The 17,843-nt window shown below is 39.5% G+C and overlaps 1 protein-coding gene across 2 annotated transcripts in view; it reads left to right on the plus strand.

Moving 5' to 3' along the window:
* Positions 1-4,144: 4,144 nt before the first annotated feature.
* Positions 4,145-17,843, plus strand: part of LOC147236511 (zinc finger matrin-type protein 4) — a 53,580-nt gene continuing 39,881 nt past the window's right edge. Inside the window, exon 1 of one of the 2 annotated variants that reach the window (XM_086169944.1) lies at positions 4,145-4,517. The gene's annotated coding sequence lies outside the window, so the exon portion shown is untranslated. The remainder of the gene's footprint in view (positions 4,518-17,843) is intronic. The other variant, XM_086169934.1, reaches the window with a different exon arrangement.

The raw sequence follows: 17,843 nt of genomic DNA on the forward strand, positions 1-17,843 counted from the left end.
ACACACACACACACACACACACACAAACACACAGAAAGTCACATCTTGCGCTCTTCGTCCAGACCAGTGCTGGCACTACATGTCCTCGGGCCTGCCTTGGCTGGTGGTTTCATAAATTGGCCCTCTTATCAGATCTATGTGAATTGCCCCAATGGATTGGCAGGTATTATAAATATCCACAGCACATGTGTAAGTGTGTATGTACATGTATATGGGTCTTTAGACTAAGAACTCCACATATATCTGTCTTATTGTCGTAAAGATTTATTGGGTGTTTAATCAGAAAGTGTTTGTAACTAGTAATCAAGTGACAAAATCTTTAACTTCTTGTGTCAAGATCAGTGTCAATGTTATCAGTCGATTAACCTGTGGCCAAAGCAGAGCCATTTCTGGATCCTTTGGAATAACATCAAAATCTATGCTTCCCAGGGCAAGTCATACTTTATTTAACCAGTAGAGATTACTGGTCAGTGGAAAAACAGATCAAAAACTGTTGAACTCTAAAATGATGAAAAATAAACATCAACATTCATTCATTAGTTATACTACTTATCCTGCACTCAGGGTCACGAGGAGGCTTTAGCCTATTCCCGCTGAGAGTTCACCCTGGACCGGTCGCCACATGGCCACATTTGGAAACATACTTCTCCCATTCAGACGCCTGGGGAATTTAAGGTGTCCAATTCACCTATTGGATGTTTTTGGACTCTGAGAGAAACCCACATAGACACGGGGAGGACAAGGAGACTACACCTACAAGGCCCCCTGTTGGAAACGTAATACAGGGACCTTCATGCTGTGAGGCTGAACCACTAACTTTTATGCAACTGTACTCCCATGTCAACATTAATTTTATAATTATGTAAAAAAAACTGGCAACATTTTTGGGAGCTTTATAAATGACAATTGTGAAGAACTGCATCTTTTCTTTCTTTTTTAGGATTTATGCAGCTGTTTTTCTAACAGGCTCCAGGGACTCCTTTATGGTCTGCTATTTGGTAATATGCCAAACTAGAAAAAAAAAAAGGTCAGGCTAGTTTTTTCAGCAAATGGCATTTATAAAGCTGCATTACTGTCACCCGGCTGTTCTAATTTACTTTTATCCCTATTATAAGAATTTTCCATAAAAAAATACTGACTTCAGGAGGCTCAAGTGAATGACATCACATCCAAATTGGGTAAAGGTGTTAAACTGCTCTCTGACATTTCTGTTCACCTCCCTCTCATAAACAAAACCCCAGTCTTAGAACATAACTGGTGCAGAGCCCATTTAGAAGAGGCTGATTGTGTAACATTATATTTCTGAGTCTATAAAAACTGCTACCATGTGCCGTGTGTTGCATGCTGCTCCTTACTTTGGGATTTTAGAACACTGTGGAATGTGTTTCAAACCACAATCAACACAATTTTTTCTTTTCTTACTTAAGAATCATGATATCTGTCCTCACCACTGAGTTACCCTCTGGGTGCCTTGGTTACAAAGATGTGTGGGCGCTTCTCATATCATACCTTGCTGCAGAAGATGTCTGCATTTATGGCATGGGAGTGAGAGGAGATCAGCAATGATAATTTTCAACATTTTCGGGGCAATTGGATGTCAGCTCTTGTCAGTGTTAAACAGGTTTACTAGTTTTACTTGCTTGTTTTTCATCAACCCTAGCTGATACAGTAGTCATCACAATATTGGGCATGCCAGAGACACATGTTTTGGGAGGTACTGAAAGGGAATGTGGAAACAGCCCTTCACAATCCCCTCCAGTATTGGTAGTTTGAGAAAAGCCCTGCTTTTCTGCCCCCACTGGCACAGTGTTTCAAGTTCCTAGATTGTGTGTGCGTGCATATGTGAGTGTGTGTGTGTGTGTGTGTGTGTGTGTGTGTGTGTGGGTACACTCTCTAAGCAGTGAAGTGTCACAGAGTGCTGCTGTCACAGCCTCTGAAAGAGTGTAATAAAGTCCATTCTTCCCAAATGAATACACATCCACAGATTTGCTAGAAAATTGTGCTCTTTAGATGGCCTCTGGATAATTGAACCAAAATATGTAGAAAAAGTGATACTGCAGAGCTTGAATGCGGTGCTTATGATTACTTTGGAAACTATTCATGGTACACGGTGAACTCACAGCATCATGGATGGATCATGGGTTGTTGGCTATGCAACGAAATTTTGATCTTCTTGAAGTTAGATGTTTGAATCATGGCTGCATGATGCTGCATGATGCTCCCTTGGATCAACAAGGATTCCAAAGGAAACCTATTTTTAAATAATTTCAAAATTGGGAAAAAAGCCCTCTTAAAATTTTAGATATTCTCTCTCATTTAAATGACTGAAATAATGACTTGTGCCCTTGGTTGATTTGTTTGCGCCTTTCCAAAAATTTTACACTGATCATTCACCACCTTCCTACTTGACAACTTGATTTCAGGTCCTATGAAAAACAATGTGTGTATCCTCAGACTTTGAGGGAAAGTGAAGCACCAGGAAAAGAATATCACTATAAAAATGGCCACTGAAAACAATTTTTGGTAATCCTTTACAGATTTTGCTCCCAGTATTTCATTGACCAATGCAGAATGCTAAAAGCATGATTAACCCAACGCCCAGAACAAATACTGAAACAATACCAAAAGAAAGATCCACCAAGAAAGACCCTCAGTGAGGTAAACACTGGAACTCATATATCCTAAATGTTTACATGGCTACATATCGATCAGTCCATCTTTGAGCTTATGATGGCGGATTACAGACTGATTTTCCATTTTTTTTTGACAATCCATCCATCCATCCATCCATTATCTACCGCTTATCATGCAGTGAAGGTCGCAGAGAATGCTGGGGCCTATCCATTGGGTGAGAGGCGGGGTACACCCTTGACCGGTCGCCAGTCAATCACAGGGCCACATATAGAGACAAACAACCATTCACTCTCTCAATTTGAGAAACCAGAAAACCTAGAGGAAACCCACACAGACACAGGGGGGGACATGCAAATACCAGGCAGAAAGGCCCCCTGTGGGAATCAAACCAGAGTTCTTAGTGCTGTGAGGCGGAAGCACTAACCTCTTTTTGGGCTATCTTATTTCAATATTTTACCAAAGATTTGAAGAGTTATTTGTGAAATCCTATTGGGAATTCCAACCAATTACTGTCAGAGAAGCCAGTGACGTCTGAAAATGCAGGCCCACTTTTCATAAGTAAATGCCCACTTGAATATTTCAACATATGCTGGAATACTGGTACAGCAGTATTTGCCATGAAGAGGTACTGCTACTTTGGCATTAGAGGTGTTATACACAGAAAATCAGTTCCTCTTCAATCACAAGAGCTGTGATTGAAGAGTGTGTATTCTGGTGTGTATTAATGGAATTAATACAGCTATATTTGACACTGGAAAATAACATCATAAATTGACACTGCTTATTGCGTCTCATTATCCGGGTCATATCATATACCACCGCGGCGTTCATAAAAGATCAGTCTTTTTTTTTTGTCCCTTTCCCCACATCAGGTTATCTGACTATAGGTATAGCAATCCATGAGGTTTCATCTCAACTACTTTAGTGTACAACAGTAATGTAGCGGTTTAGTCAGGGAAACAACCAAGGGGACAGTAAAACGTCTGCTCAATTCCAGGTAAAAAAAAAAAAAAAAACAGAATTCGTTGCACCCCAGAACACACCCACAAAATTCCCAGCAAACCAAAAATCACACAGAAAACAAACATCAACATAAACCCCAACTTTCATGACTCGCTACAATTCTCTCTTTATACAGAAAACAGAAAATACTTCTGCATAGCAATATTGATCAGAGCACATGGTTAGATGTTCTCCCTGTCTCTGTTCCTTTTATTTAAGGTAATATTTTTGTGACCGCATGGGAACTGATCCACCAATCTTCTCACTCACTCACTCACTCACTCACTCACTCACTCACTCTGGTCATTTTATTACAAATTTAACTTTTGTGGGTGCTGACAGTGTGGGAACCTTCCCAACTCACCAGTGTTCACAGTCACTCACTGTCTTTTAGGCTCAGACACACACTCACAAATCAAACCCGCTCATGCACACACAACGCATGTGAGCATAGGGAGCGTTTCCTGTCATTCATTCATTCATTCGGGTTAAAAATCAATCTTCCACGTTGAGGGTGTCTTATTTTGTTGATTTTACCCTGCGCGGTTCACGCCGCATCAAAGTCGCGCTGGAGGAGAAGATCAACAGAGCTCCGGATCTCCACTCACTCAAAAGCGGGAGGGAAGGTGGGGGGAGAGAAAGAGAGAGAGAGCGAGAGAAGGACGCGGACATCACGACAGAGCAACAAGGAGTAGTTTTCTTCGGAAGGGAAGTGGATTAATTGTCAACCCCCCCCCTAACACACTCTTGTAAATAAAGGACATTGTCTGACTCCGGCTAAGTTCTGTGGGATTTTACGGTTCCGGTGCGCGGAGGGACTGGACGACCGGTCGACGGATGGTTGTCGGTGCCGTGGAGGGGAGAATCTGCCTCACTGCCAGGTGAGTGATGGACGGGAGATCGACACCGAGGTGGTTCTTCAGATAGAAACCCTCCCGCTCTGACCTTGTGTTTTCCTGGATCGGTCTTTTGTCTCAAACCAAAGGGGGAGGCGCGAAGTTCCCAAAGCTTAATTCGAGGTTTCTGTGGAGTTCTTGCGGGGATCGTGGGTGTCAAGTTTTAACCCCCCCCCCCCCCGCGCCTCTTATAGTTTAAGCCACAAGTGTGGATCTAGACTTGGGATGTCTGTGGAGGTTTTCATTCATCCAGGTCATGGTGAATTCTTCTAGACTCGGGATGCCCATCGTCTGCTTCTGCATTAGAAGTTTCTCAGTAATCCTTTGGTGATCAGGTCTTATGACTCTCAACATTTTAGCAATGACAATTTGATATTGTGCAATCTTACTTCTGCAACCTTGTTATATTTGTTATATTTGTTTCTGATTTGCCCCTTTTTCTAAGCTGATTCATTTGACAGATGTCACACTCCAAAGGGAAGACTCCGTAAAATCAGCATGAGTTAGAGATATCTCTAAAAAAAAAAAAAAAAAAAGAGGAAAAAAGACAAAGCATCTCTACTGACAGTGGGAGGCATTATCTTAAAAATTAGCAAGAAATAACATAAAAAGCAACAATTGGTGGATTTATATGCTTCCTGATCACATTTTGAGAATACATTCATTCTGTGTATTTACTGTATGCTGAAACGTGATTTTTGATAATTAGATGGATATCATGTGACAAGCAAAGGGCAACTGAATATCGTGAGATCAATTTCATTTTATTACGTTCATTTCTTGCCCTTCACCAGATAAGACTTAAAATGTAAATGTTTATTTACAATTTGTACTGGTTACTCCAATAAGCGTTTAATGCTGCAATGCAATTTACACAAAAATTATTACATTTTTTGTTACATACGGAATTATTTTCTGCTCATGTAAAATGACTCTGACTCACCTCTCTCTCACACACTGATAATTAATAATTCTGATCAAGATAAATGTATTTAAATGTGTTCGTCTCACACAAAGAACTTCAGGATCTGGACTCCCAAGACCAAAATCCAAAGATCCATTGTTGTAAAAGTGAGAAAAGTATCAGTGAGTGATGCTGAAAATATTTTCTTTTTTCAATGGACGTTTATTTTTTTTTTCAAAAGGGCTACTTTTCAGGTAAATAAATAGTTTTAAAAACAATCAGAAATCAGTATCTTTCCTATTAGAAATAGATGCAGCCATTTTAATAACATAGTAAATCAAAGTTCTTTTCAACCTTCATTCGTGGCTTCCCACGAAACAGGAATATCAAATAATTAAATTATTGGTTAGTACTGGTAGTCATTGCATCTGGTTTCACTGATACCAGTTTATCTCAAAGAATTGTCTAACTGTGTGAATGTGTCCACTTTACCTCAGACACACAGGGGATCTGTGGCAGCATGATACCAGTTTATGGCCTTTTCACAGCGCTCATCTGCGTGTCATCAAAGCACAGACACACACACACACACACATACACACACACACACACACACACACACACACACACACACACACACAAAATATCACTTGTAATGTACATTTTAAAGAAATGCCAAAAGTCTAACCAATCCATTTATTTGTAACTTGTTCTCAAATGATTCCATCATTTTAATTTTAATTTAAACAACACTCGCTACACGCTTCACCTCGACTTTGTGCTGACACTGTGACACTGCAACCCTGTCAGGGGGCGGCGTTGTGCAGGTGCAGGAGGTAGAGCACTCGTTTTTGGAACTGAACCTTTCTGGTTCAATTCCCAGCTCCTCCTAGTGTGTTGAAGTGTTGTTGAGCAAGACACTGAACCCATAACTGCCCCCCTGGTGCTGATGAACAGCAGCCTATTGCTCATGGTTATCCATGATGGGTTGCAGAGAATAAATTTCCCCATGGGGAATGATAAAGGATAAATTATTATTTAGCGTACATATGGTGACATATGCTGTTTATTTGGTGATAGATCACAAGTCCTCTATTCAGCTCTTGTTGTGAAGGATTTGGCTATGTTTTGCTTTAAACCATAATTTAGGTGACTGCTGCAAAGTATCTCAGTGAATAGGATGGAATAGACAATGTAACCTACACAACACACTTTCACTGGTTTTCAGTTTTTTTTTTGGTTAACTGGTCAAGCAAATATTAGACCAATGCTTTTGGCTCTGAATCATTTGAAATAACTGACAAAGGCCGTAAGCCAAGTTACTTTCAGATAACCTGAAGTAACAAACTTTTTCACTTTCAATTATTTTTGTTTCCAGTGTTCAGAAAACCTGAATTTGTGTTTTCATATCCACAAAAATGGGAGACAATCATTGTTTATCACTGTAAGGGAAATCGAGGAATATAATAAGTATATAAAAATGTGTTTTTTCCATGTATTTGTTTTTGCATGAGATAGTAATGTTGAAAATCAACAGCTTTTCCACATTTTATTCCATCTTCACTAAATATCAGTGGTCTGAACAAATACTGGGGGCTGGAGTAAATAACACTTTATGTTAGTGAGCAAGAATTTGATTACCCAACCAGCAAATTTAGCTTGTCTGCCGGATTAACAAGGAAGCCACGTTGTTTGTTAAACATACTTTCTTATACAAATTAAGTGACATGAACACAAAGAAATGAACAAACTCATAGACTACCTTAGAGTAGCAAAGGAGTGTTATGGTATGAAATACTTGATGCTGCTATGTCATTTCATCTTTCAACAACAACCATGCAAGTATAAGTCATCACCCTCGATCAACTCTACTTGCTGATGTGACACTGAGTGTAGGTGTGTCTATCTTTCCTTCACAACTGCTCCATAGCAACAGGCAGCTTATCTTCTTCAAATATCTTTTTCTCAGCCATGACCTTTCTGCGGACTGACTGCCTGCAAGCCTTGTGACAGTGCATCTGTGTGTGCAAGGAGGCCATTTGACCTTTCTTATGTACATTCATTAATAGCTGCATAATCGGTAATCTAGAGCCGCCTGCCTTGACTGCCCACATGATCAAGATATTGAATCCATCTGTCTTGTAGCAGCATCTCTGCCAAGTCAAGTGGAGCTTTTTGCGCTTTTCTTTTTAACCCTTCCAAGCAAAATAGGTATTATCAATATTGTGTCGTTGCAACAGTGACTTTGTAGGCTTTGATTAAGTGACAGTTGGGAATTTTATCTCAATTTATACATAGGGTAGAACAAGTATTTGATACACTGCTGATTTTTCAGCTTTTCCCATTTGCAAAGCATGTAGAGGTCTGAAATATTTATCATAGTTACTCTTCAATTGTGATTGATGGAATTTAAAACAAAAATCCAGAAAGACACATTGTATGACTAAGTAATTAATTTGCTTTATATTGCATGACATAAGTATTTGATAATTCAGAAAAACTTAATATTTGGTACAGAAACCTCTGTTTGCAATTACAGAGATCAGACGTTTCCTGTAGTTCTTGACCAGATTTGCACACACTGCAGCAGGGACTTTGCCCCACTCCTCCATACAGATTTTCTCCAGATCCTTCAGGTTTCAGGTCAGTTGCTGGGCGGCAATATGGACTTTAAGCTCCCTCCAAAGATTTTCTATTGGGTTCAGGTCTAGAGACTGGCAAGGCCACTCCAGGACCTTGAGATGCTTCTTACAGAGCCACTCCTTAGTTACCCTGGCTGTGTGTTTCGGGTCATTTTCGTGCTGGAAGAGCCAGCCACGACCCATCTTCAAGGCTCTTACTGAGGGAAGGGGGTTGTTGGCCAAGTTCTTGTGATACATGGCCCCATCCATCCTCCTCTTAATACGGCACAGTCGTCCTGTCCCCTTTGCAGAAAAGCATCCCCACGGAATGATGTTTCCACCTCCATGCTTCACGGTTGCGATGGTGTTCTTGGGGTTGTACTCATCCTTCTTCCACCAAACATGACAAGCAGAGTTTAGACCAAAAAGCTCTATGTTCATCTCATCAGACCACATGACCTTCTTCTATTCCTCCTATGGATCATCTAAATGGTCATCTGCAAACTTCAGACGTGCCTGGACATGTGCTGGCCAGAGCAGGGGACCTTACGTGCACTGCAGGATTTTAATCCATGACGGCGTACTGTGTTACTAATGGTTTTCTTTGAGACTGTGGTCACAGCTCTCTTCAGACCATTGTAGTTCTGAACAGATCCCTCACCATCCTCATGATCATTGATGCCCCGCGAGGTGAGATCTTGCATGGAACCCCAGACCGAGGGAGATCTTCTCAAACTTCTTTCATTTTCTAATAATTGTGCCAACAGTTGTTGCCTTCTCACCAAGCTGCTTGCCTGTTGTCCTGTAGCCCATCCCAGCCCTGTGCAGGTCTACAATTTTATCCCTGATGTCCTTACACAATTCTCTGGTCTTGGCCATTGTGAAGAGGTGAGAGTTTGTTTGATAGAGTGTGTGGACGGGTGTCTTTTATACAGGTAATGAGTGGAGAACAGAAGGGCTTCTTAAAGAAGAACTAATAGGTCTGTGAGAGCTGCAATTCTTACTGGTTGGTAGGTGATCGAATACTTACGTCATGCAATAAAATACAAATTAATTACTTAAAAATCATAAAATGTGTTTTTTCTGAATTTTTATTTTAGATTTATTCACTTACAGTAGAAGAGTACCTATGATGAAAATCACAGACCTCTACATGCTTTGCAAGTGGGAAAAGCTGGAAAAATCAGCAGTGTATCAAATACTTGATCTACCCACTGTATACCTCTCCTCACATGTTTAAAAGAGATGCATCTTTAAATACATCTTGACACGGTTGTCATGTTATGTTAATATCAATGTTAGACTAATAACTGGTTACATATTTCATATCCGGACAGAGCAGACAGAGCTCTTTAGAAATCAATTTTCTTTTGCTCCATCACCATGCATGGAAACTGGCCTCTTGCCAGATAGGGATGCAATGAGGGAAGGTTGGGGGGATATTTGGGGTACTATGAGTGCATTAGTGAATGAAGTGAGCCAATAGTGTGTGCATTGGATGTAGAATTAGCCCCTTTTCATTTTTGCATCTTTTGACACTAACACAACATAAGAACATTCTTACACATGCTCATTAGTCTGAGGACTCACAGGTCGTTGTACTGGAGGCGACAGCACATGAAGTGCTGCTAATTTCATACAACAATGTGACTCAAGCAATTTTAGGTGACTGTACTGACTAACTGTCATTCATTTATTTACTTATATTTCATTTTTTTTGTGACACCCTCAGTAAATTCATTTTTGGAAAACCTGAACATGATGGATGAAATTATTTTAGGAAAGCTTAATAATTTTCAGCAGAATATTAATCAATATGACTAGCATCTTGAAGTAAATACTTCGGCTACCATAATCTATATGATGCCTCAGCTGTAGCACATTTTCACAACCCCACTGCATCCCAGAATGTGATTATTTTTCAAAAACAATCCGCCAGCTCCAGGACAACATAACCTTGAAAATTAAATCTCTTTATTTTCAACAGTTGTGTTACAAAAGATGTCAAGAACAAAAGGAAAATTTAAAAGTAAAATTGCAGGAGCATCAGATTAGTTAGTGGAGCGAATGGGACTCACTTATCCTGATGTGGAGCAATTATGTATAGCCTTTTATTTTTAGGTCCATAGAGTGGGTGTTGCAAGGTCGTAGCCTATCTAGTCTTGGTAGTGTACATGACACACGATGTAGATTTAGCTCCTATATATGGCATACTTCCCTCTGTACATATATGTGTGATTGAAATGTATACACAGTTGGCACAGTATGCCATATATGGAACAATGCAAACTATACTTTCATTTCTTAAGGAAGAACTAGCAAACAAAGATTTTGCATTTTCAACCCCCCTCAGACAGTCCATTATTCTGTTTAGAGTAGAATATTCATATCCTGGTCTGTGAATAAATTTTGCACAGGATTCTGAGTACATGTTTGAAACAAGCAGCAGTTTGTAGAAGTAAAGGCTTGTCAGCGTGTCATATTTCATTTCAGTTTCTTCCTAAGGTTTTGTTCCCAGACAATGTTTTGTTCTTGTTTGATCTTAATTAATTCATCCAAAAATAGTTCAAAGTCTCAGTTGCCACTCTTTATGGACTTTTTTTTCTGTGGACCTCAGTTGTTTGGCAGGTGACTGCCATGAAAGGGCATCGATTGCTTCCTTTTTGCTTTAGCCTGCGATTCATGGTGTAATTGTTCCATTGTGTAACAAACTGTACCAAGCTACCTCATTTTAATGTAGACGTTTGAATTGCATAAAAAAAACATCAGAAAAATAAGCATCCTAGAAAGCTGGGTAACATCTAACCACAACACCTAGAGCTATGCTGGCTTTAGTTTATTTGGTAACTAGAATACAGGCTATAAGATTCCCTCTGCCATGCCATGTGTTCTTCTGCTTGCCTTGACTATCTGTAAAGGCGGTTGCATCCAGAGAATGATTTGGGATTTGGTTTCTGTTCATTAACCCAAGAAAGCTGAAATGGACTATGGCAAATTAAAATTGGCTTGGGAATCTCAAGACTGCTTAAGCCATTTGAAAAGGAAACACCCTTGGTTATAGCAAATTCAAAGATTATTAAAACTTTAAAAAATTGTATACGTTCACAGTGAGGTTGCGAATATTTACTCATAGTGATTATACAGGATGTGATTGATACTGTTTGTCATCGGCGTTCTGGGGAAATATCAATGAAAGGGCTAAGGTGTCGAGTACTGAGTCCTATAGGCACAGAAAGGAATAAGCAAGATGCATTTACCAGTTTAAAAGTAGGCGAGATAGAGAGAGTGGGCGGGTGTTTTTGAGATGGGCAGTGGAGCAAAAAAATAGAGAATTTTAATTGAGCAGCAGGGTATAGTTTAATGTGTTCACTTAAGACTATCTGACAGGTTAGTTTTTATTGTGCATTAAGTGATGTTTCAGGTGCTGTGTAATTTGATCCTCTGATATCATGAAGCATTAATTTCAAAACCGTTTGTGCATTTTATGTATGCGAGAAAGGCCACAGTGCTACGAGCGTTTGCGAACATGATTCAATGTGGTCCGGACTTCTATGACATACATACATAAAAACTAGCTGCATTTCGAAAATGTCAAATCATAGAAATTCAGGGGGAGTTCTAACAGCTTAAACTTAAATGTAGCAATGTAAAGAGAACTCAAGCGTAACTAAGGCTTTGTCAAAACTGCATGAACATGCGACTTCCTTTATTACTTTGTATGTATGGGACACTTTAAAATACCATACTACTCCATTCCTCTACTATTCAGACACAGAGTGAGCGTTGACTGCCAAATAACTGTGTGTGTCCAAGGATTTCTACACACTGGTGTTTTTTTTTTTTTTTAATAAACTTTACATTCTTCCAATGTGAAGTTATTTAGCAGTTTCGTGTGCATCAAAGAGTGGAAATTACTCTGTCTGGCTGCCTTCCATCTTGAGATCTTGAAACCCCTCTCCTGAAATAACAGTTGTGGGTCAAATTTCCTTATGTATAAATATCACTATCTTATCAGTGATGAAGTTTTTATGAGCTTCAGAGGTTCCCATAGAGTGTGCCGCATTACTTACTGTCAAATAAGGCTCTTCACTTGGTACTGCTCAGCTTGTCAGCAGGTTCTTGTCTCCACTGTCTCTGTGTTGTGGTAAACTACACAGTTTGGTCCATGTTTGTGTGGTTTGTTGTCACTTAAAACTAAGTTTCCCCTTTTTGGGTTTTTGTAAATCGAACCCAGAGTAGGTTCTTGTTGTCTGACTATTGTATTTGCTATTGCCCTAACATAACATTCTTCCTTTTTAACTTTTCCTTTCGGGGGTCGCAACAGCGAATCAACTTCCTCCATCTAAACCTATTCTGTGCGCCCTCTTCTCTCACACTGGCTAACTTCATGTCCTCTTTCATTACATCCATAAATCTTCCCCTTGGTCTCGTCTACATCTCCTGTCTACATTAATTTGGCTATTTCCCTTTTATGAGATCAAGCTGATGGGGAAATAATAGAACACCCCTTTGTTTGAGAACAAAAGTATGTAACCAAATCAAACAAATTAAATTAATGCTTAAACCTTGAACAAAAAACACATGCCTGGGGTTCAAGCTAGCAGGATATTGTTTAAAGGCTGAAAATTAAAGTTTTTCAGTAAATTGCAAAATCAAAGTTACTTGAATAGCAGTAATCGGATAAGCTTGGCATTGCTTGCCTTTTTAAGTCAGTGAGCTGGCAAAAGATTAATGCAAATATACTTGAAGGCTATAAATGTTGAGAAAAATTAATACATTCCAAAATCTTACATGTCACAACATTTGTAACATTGGTATTAAAGATGTCAGTATTAACAGCTGCCGAAATAGACAGTAAAAAAAAAAACCTTTAGTGGCCACTCAAATATGAATGACATTCAGACCCGGCTCAGATTGCTTGTATTTGTCCAGGATACTTATGCTTATTTGCTGGTTGGTGAGTTTATTATTAATTTCAAATGTCAGATGTTACATACGACATACAGAAAAAACAGTATAATACAACCCAGATAATTATTTCTCCAAATGCTCCCTAATTACATACAGTTCACAAAATGGCGTGAAACAAAACAATCTCTAACATGCTAAATTGCTACAGTTTAAATCTTCTTCTCCTTTCAGCTTTTCCCTTCAGCGGTTGCCACAGCGAATCAACCTTCTCCATCTGACCCTATTCTCCGTATCCTACTCTCTCACACCAACTACCTTCATATCCTCTCTCAGTACGTCCATAAATCTTCTCTTTGGTCTTCCTTGAGACCTCCTGCCTGGCAGCTTCCAGCATCCATCTACCAATATATTCAGTAACCGAACCATCTCATTCTGCAATGCGTTCCTCACTTCACTTTTACTAATTTCTGCTACTTTGTGGTCCCCAATAGTCACCTATTCTACCCTTCCCTCACTGTCATTTTCCTCATTCATCAGCTTTTCGAAGTACTCCTTCCATCTTCCCATCACTCTTCTAGCATTTGTAAATACATTTCCCTCGCAATCCTTAATCCCCAAGACCTGCTGTACATTCTTTCCATCTCTATCTCTGTTTTGCCAACGTATATAGATCATTCTCTCCCTCCTTACTGTCCAACCAAGCACAAAAGTCATCATAAGCCGTTTGTTTTGCCTTTGCTACCTCTATCTTTACCTTACCTTGTATCTCCTTGTATTCCTGTCTGTCCTATTCAGTCCCCTCAGTGTCCTACTTCTTCTTCGCCAACTGCTTTCTCTGTATATACTCCTGCACTTTCTCATTCCACCACCAAGTCTCCTTATCTACTTTCCTTCCAGATGATACACCAAGTACTCTCCTACCTGTCTCCCTGATAACATCAGCTGTTGTTGTCCAGTCATATGGAAGCTCTCCCTGACCACCCAGAGCCTTCCTCACTCCTCCCCGAAAACCATACAACACTCCTGTCTCTTCAGTTTCCACCACTTTGCTATCTGCGCTGCCTCTGTCCTCTTGACCTTCCTTGTCACCAGAGTCATCCTACAAACCACCAATTTGTGCTGTCTGGCTACACTCACCTACAACTACTTTGCGGTCACTGATCTCTTTCAGGTTACCTTGTCTATACAAGATGTAGTCCACCTGCTTGCTCCTATCTCTGCTCTTATAAGTTACCCTATGTTCCTGTCTTTTCTGGAAAAAAAGTGTTCTCTACAGCCATTTCCATCCTTTTTACAAAGCCCGCCACCATCTGTCCCTCTGCGATCCTATCCGATATACCAAATCTCCCCATCACTCCTTCATCCCCTCTATTGCCTGCACCAACATGTCCATTGAAGTTTGCACCAATTACCACTCTCTCCTCTCTGAGGATATTCTGTATCACTTCATCTAACTCATTCCAGAACTTCTTCTCCTCTAATTCACATTCCACCTGTGGGGCATAACCACTAACAACATTGAGCATCACACCTTCAATTTCCAGTTTCAGACTCATCTGAACTCAAGTCTGTCTGACATTCTTTTCACCTCCAGAACATTCCTAACAAACCCCTCCTTAAAGATAACTCCTACTCCATTTCCTCTTCCTGTCAGTCTTATGATTCTACAAATTAAAGCCTGCTCCTAAGCTTCTAGCCTTACTACCTTTCTATCTGGTCTCCTGGACACACACCATATCCACCTTCTTTCGCTGCATCATTTCGACCATATCCCTACTTTTTCCTGTCATAGTCCCAATATTCAAAGTCTCCAATCTATCCCAGACTCTTGCCTTTCCTCTTCTCTCTTTCCTCCCAAAGACGCCTTCCTCCTTTCCTTTGTCGATTTCAATTAATTGCTACAATATAAATAAAAGCAAGAATGTGATTTATAGGAATAGGAGTATGAAACCTGCTCAAGCCCATCAAAAGACTCTCCCTGTCCCTTTACAATGCCTGCATAAAAATTCCATTAAGCACCTGCCATTTTGCCCAACACTGTGTAGTCAAACCAGAAAACTCCACACTCAGACACACACAAACAAACCTCTACACAAGACACATTAACAAGACTGTCGAGCCCCTGGCCTACTTTGAGGACCCCTGCAAGTGTACTGGCTCACATTTATCCAAATAAACATACACACAGGCTGACACTCTTGAGTAATCACAAAAATGGGACACATAAAATTGTAAGCCTATGATTGACAATTTATCTTCCAAGGGCATTCGTCTACAAGCCCAAGACCAAAGAGCTGTCTTTAATTGTCAATCAATGCACTAACACTATTTTAACAGATGAACCATCACACTTAAATAAGTGGATTCTAAAGTGCTCAAGATGAATTACTGAAATAAAACCCTTGAACCCTTTTGTGTCACCTGACACAACTCTTAATTAGTTTGAACCGCTGTTTCAACCACAGTGTTTCAGCCACATCGAATCGAAAATGGAGACAAAGAGAAAAAGAGGAGTCATTACAAGTCATTGCTTAGTCTATTTGACTGTTCTTCTGGAATGAAATGACTGATTTTAAAATTAGGTTATTGTTAATTTATTTCATTTATACATGTTTATTTATGTTTATTTTGGCAGGTTTGTTTGTTTTTGCCCCCCCCCCCGTTTTAATTTAAGGAACAGAGTATGATAAGGTGAACTGGACCCTAAGGAAGTTCCTTTATCCCCTCAGATAAACTACATTTAAGAAAAGATCAGTTCTCATTGTATCCTTCTTAAAAATGCCAATATACACGGTTTCCTTTTTGTTATACTAATATTGCAAAAGGCAGAGATACAGACTGAAAGTGAAGGAAAATGTCTAAATGCCTGGAGTGTTGATTTTTTAACTATAACTATAACTATAACTATAACTGCACTCTGTGTTGTGACTGTGACAGTGCAACTTTTTGAAAGTGGAAAAACAACTGGCAAAAGTGTTCTGCAGTATAAACAGTAAAATTAGTTGTTCATGGAACATATAGACCCCAACAGTTTAATTGCCATCGTAATTGCTATATCGTAACCCATATGTTATAGTAACATAACAGCAGCCATTCAAATTTCAGGCTGCCTTTTGTCTCCCCCCATTAACTAAAAGTCCAAGAGTCTGTTACCGAATACACACAGCCATTTCTAACCACACAGTGAGAGGGAGATATGCTCAGTTAAACTGGGATAACCTCACATTTCCAGGGGTAATAGTCATCATTCACACTCTTATGAATCCATATTGTGGCCCTAAAGTGGTAGATCTGCTATTAATACCATTAACAACTAATGGGCCAGATAGGGACATTTTGCTCTCGTGGAAAAAAATGATCTTAAAAAATCTCAGCAGTTAAAATGCTAAAGGAGTTGAACAGAGATGAATAATAGATCATTTGGTCTGCTGTACAAGCAGCTCAGCCTTGACAGAGCACTAGAGGCGGTGATACCCTGTTAACCCCCATGTACCTCCAAAAAAGGCCAAATGATCTTCCTTGTGACCTTTTAGAGCCAGTCGCAACCCTAATAGTTATTCCCTGAAATCACTGTTCTTTGTAAAGTTGATCCCCATCAAGGTGTATTATGAGTGCAATATCCTATGTAAAAAAACTTGAAGTGATTGGGTGCAACTAGTTTTGTTTTTCTTTGTAAATATTAATGTACTCTATTAAGAATAGTAAAGATTTCCGAACATATGACCAGTTGAGGAACTTACAATCGCCAGGCAAAATTTCCAAAACCACTCTGGTAGTATTAAAAGTTCCACATGTGTCTCACAGTGTAATTTGATCCAGAACTGAAAGATTGACACCACCAGTCGTTGCTATTAAAATGCAGAAACACAGCTTAATATTTCATGTATATTTCAAAAAATGTGCTTAACCTTGAAAACATAATCAAGGATGTCAAACAGACTTTTTCTGCACAAAACCTATACTTTACACCTGTCACTTTCAGAAGGCAGAGTTTTTCAGGACCACATCCACAAGTACTCTTAAGAATAGCTTGAGCATATGAGGAGTCAGTAGTTCAGTACTTCTATGTCTTGTCAGTGACTGCCAAAGGTTTTGACATGAGTTACATGAAGTAGAGGGAGGAATGATGAACTCATTGTACAAAAAAATATCTCAAATGTCATGAATAATATGAAAAAATATGCCTCACAGGAGAGAATGTTTCTCTTACAGCCTGCATTACAATTACAGCTTATCTGTCCATCGGTCTGAAAAGTAGATAATTTAATAAGACCAGATAGCGTATGCTATCTCTCTAATAATTGCTGACCTTGCAGCCATTTTTCCATTGTTGTAAGATAGCAGTTGGAAAAGAGTTTAAAAGCTAGACAGGAAAAGACAATGGCGAAATGTCCATCAAAATCAGAATCAGAATCAGAAAGAACTTTATGTGTCCCCGAGGGGCAATTTGGGGGCACATGGGGCAGCCGCATCAAATTGTGAACTTCAAAGAAGAAAAAAAAAAAAAAGTAAAATAAAATAATAAATTAAAATATATAAATACAAATATAATATAATATAATATTTATTTACAAATAAATTACCATACAGACTTGTGCAAATTATAAGTAAGCTTGCTCTGAATTTATATAATAAATATATCATGAGAGGCATTACACTTGGTGGGGGGAGGGGATGGTAAGGCATAGAGAGGTTTGCAGGGTTGCTGAGATTTGAGGAGTTGGATGCCTCTCGGGACAAAGGTTGCATTTCCCCTCTGGGTTTGAAGGCGGGGCAGCGGGATCTGCAATCTGTGGGGAGCCACTTGAAGGCCGGGTGTAAGATGTGGGACTGGTATTGGAGGAGCCTCCATTGTCCATTGCATGTAATCATGTT

The sequence above is a fragment of the Fistularia commersonii genome, chromosome 2 (genome assembly GCF_037954325.1).
Source record: "Fistularia commersonii isolate RoL2024-O1a breed Wild chromosome 2, RoL_Fcom_v1.0, whole genome shotgun sequence".
NCBI classification, from domain to species: domain Eukaryota; kingdom Metazoa; phylum Chordata; class Actinopteri; order Syngnathiformes; family Fistulariidae; genus Fistularia; species Fistularia commersonii.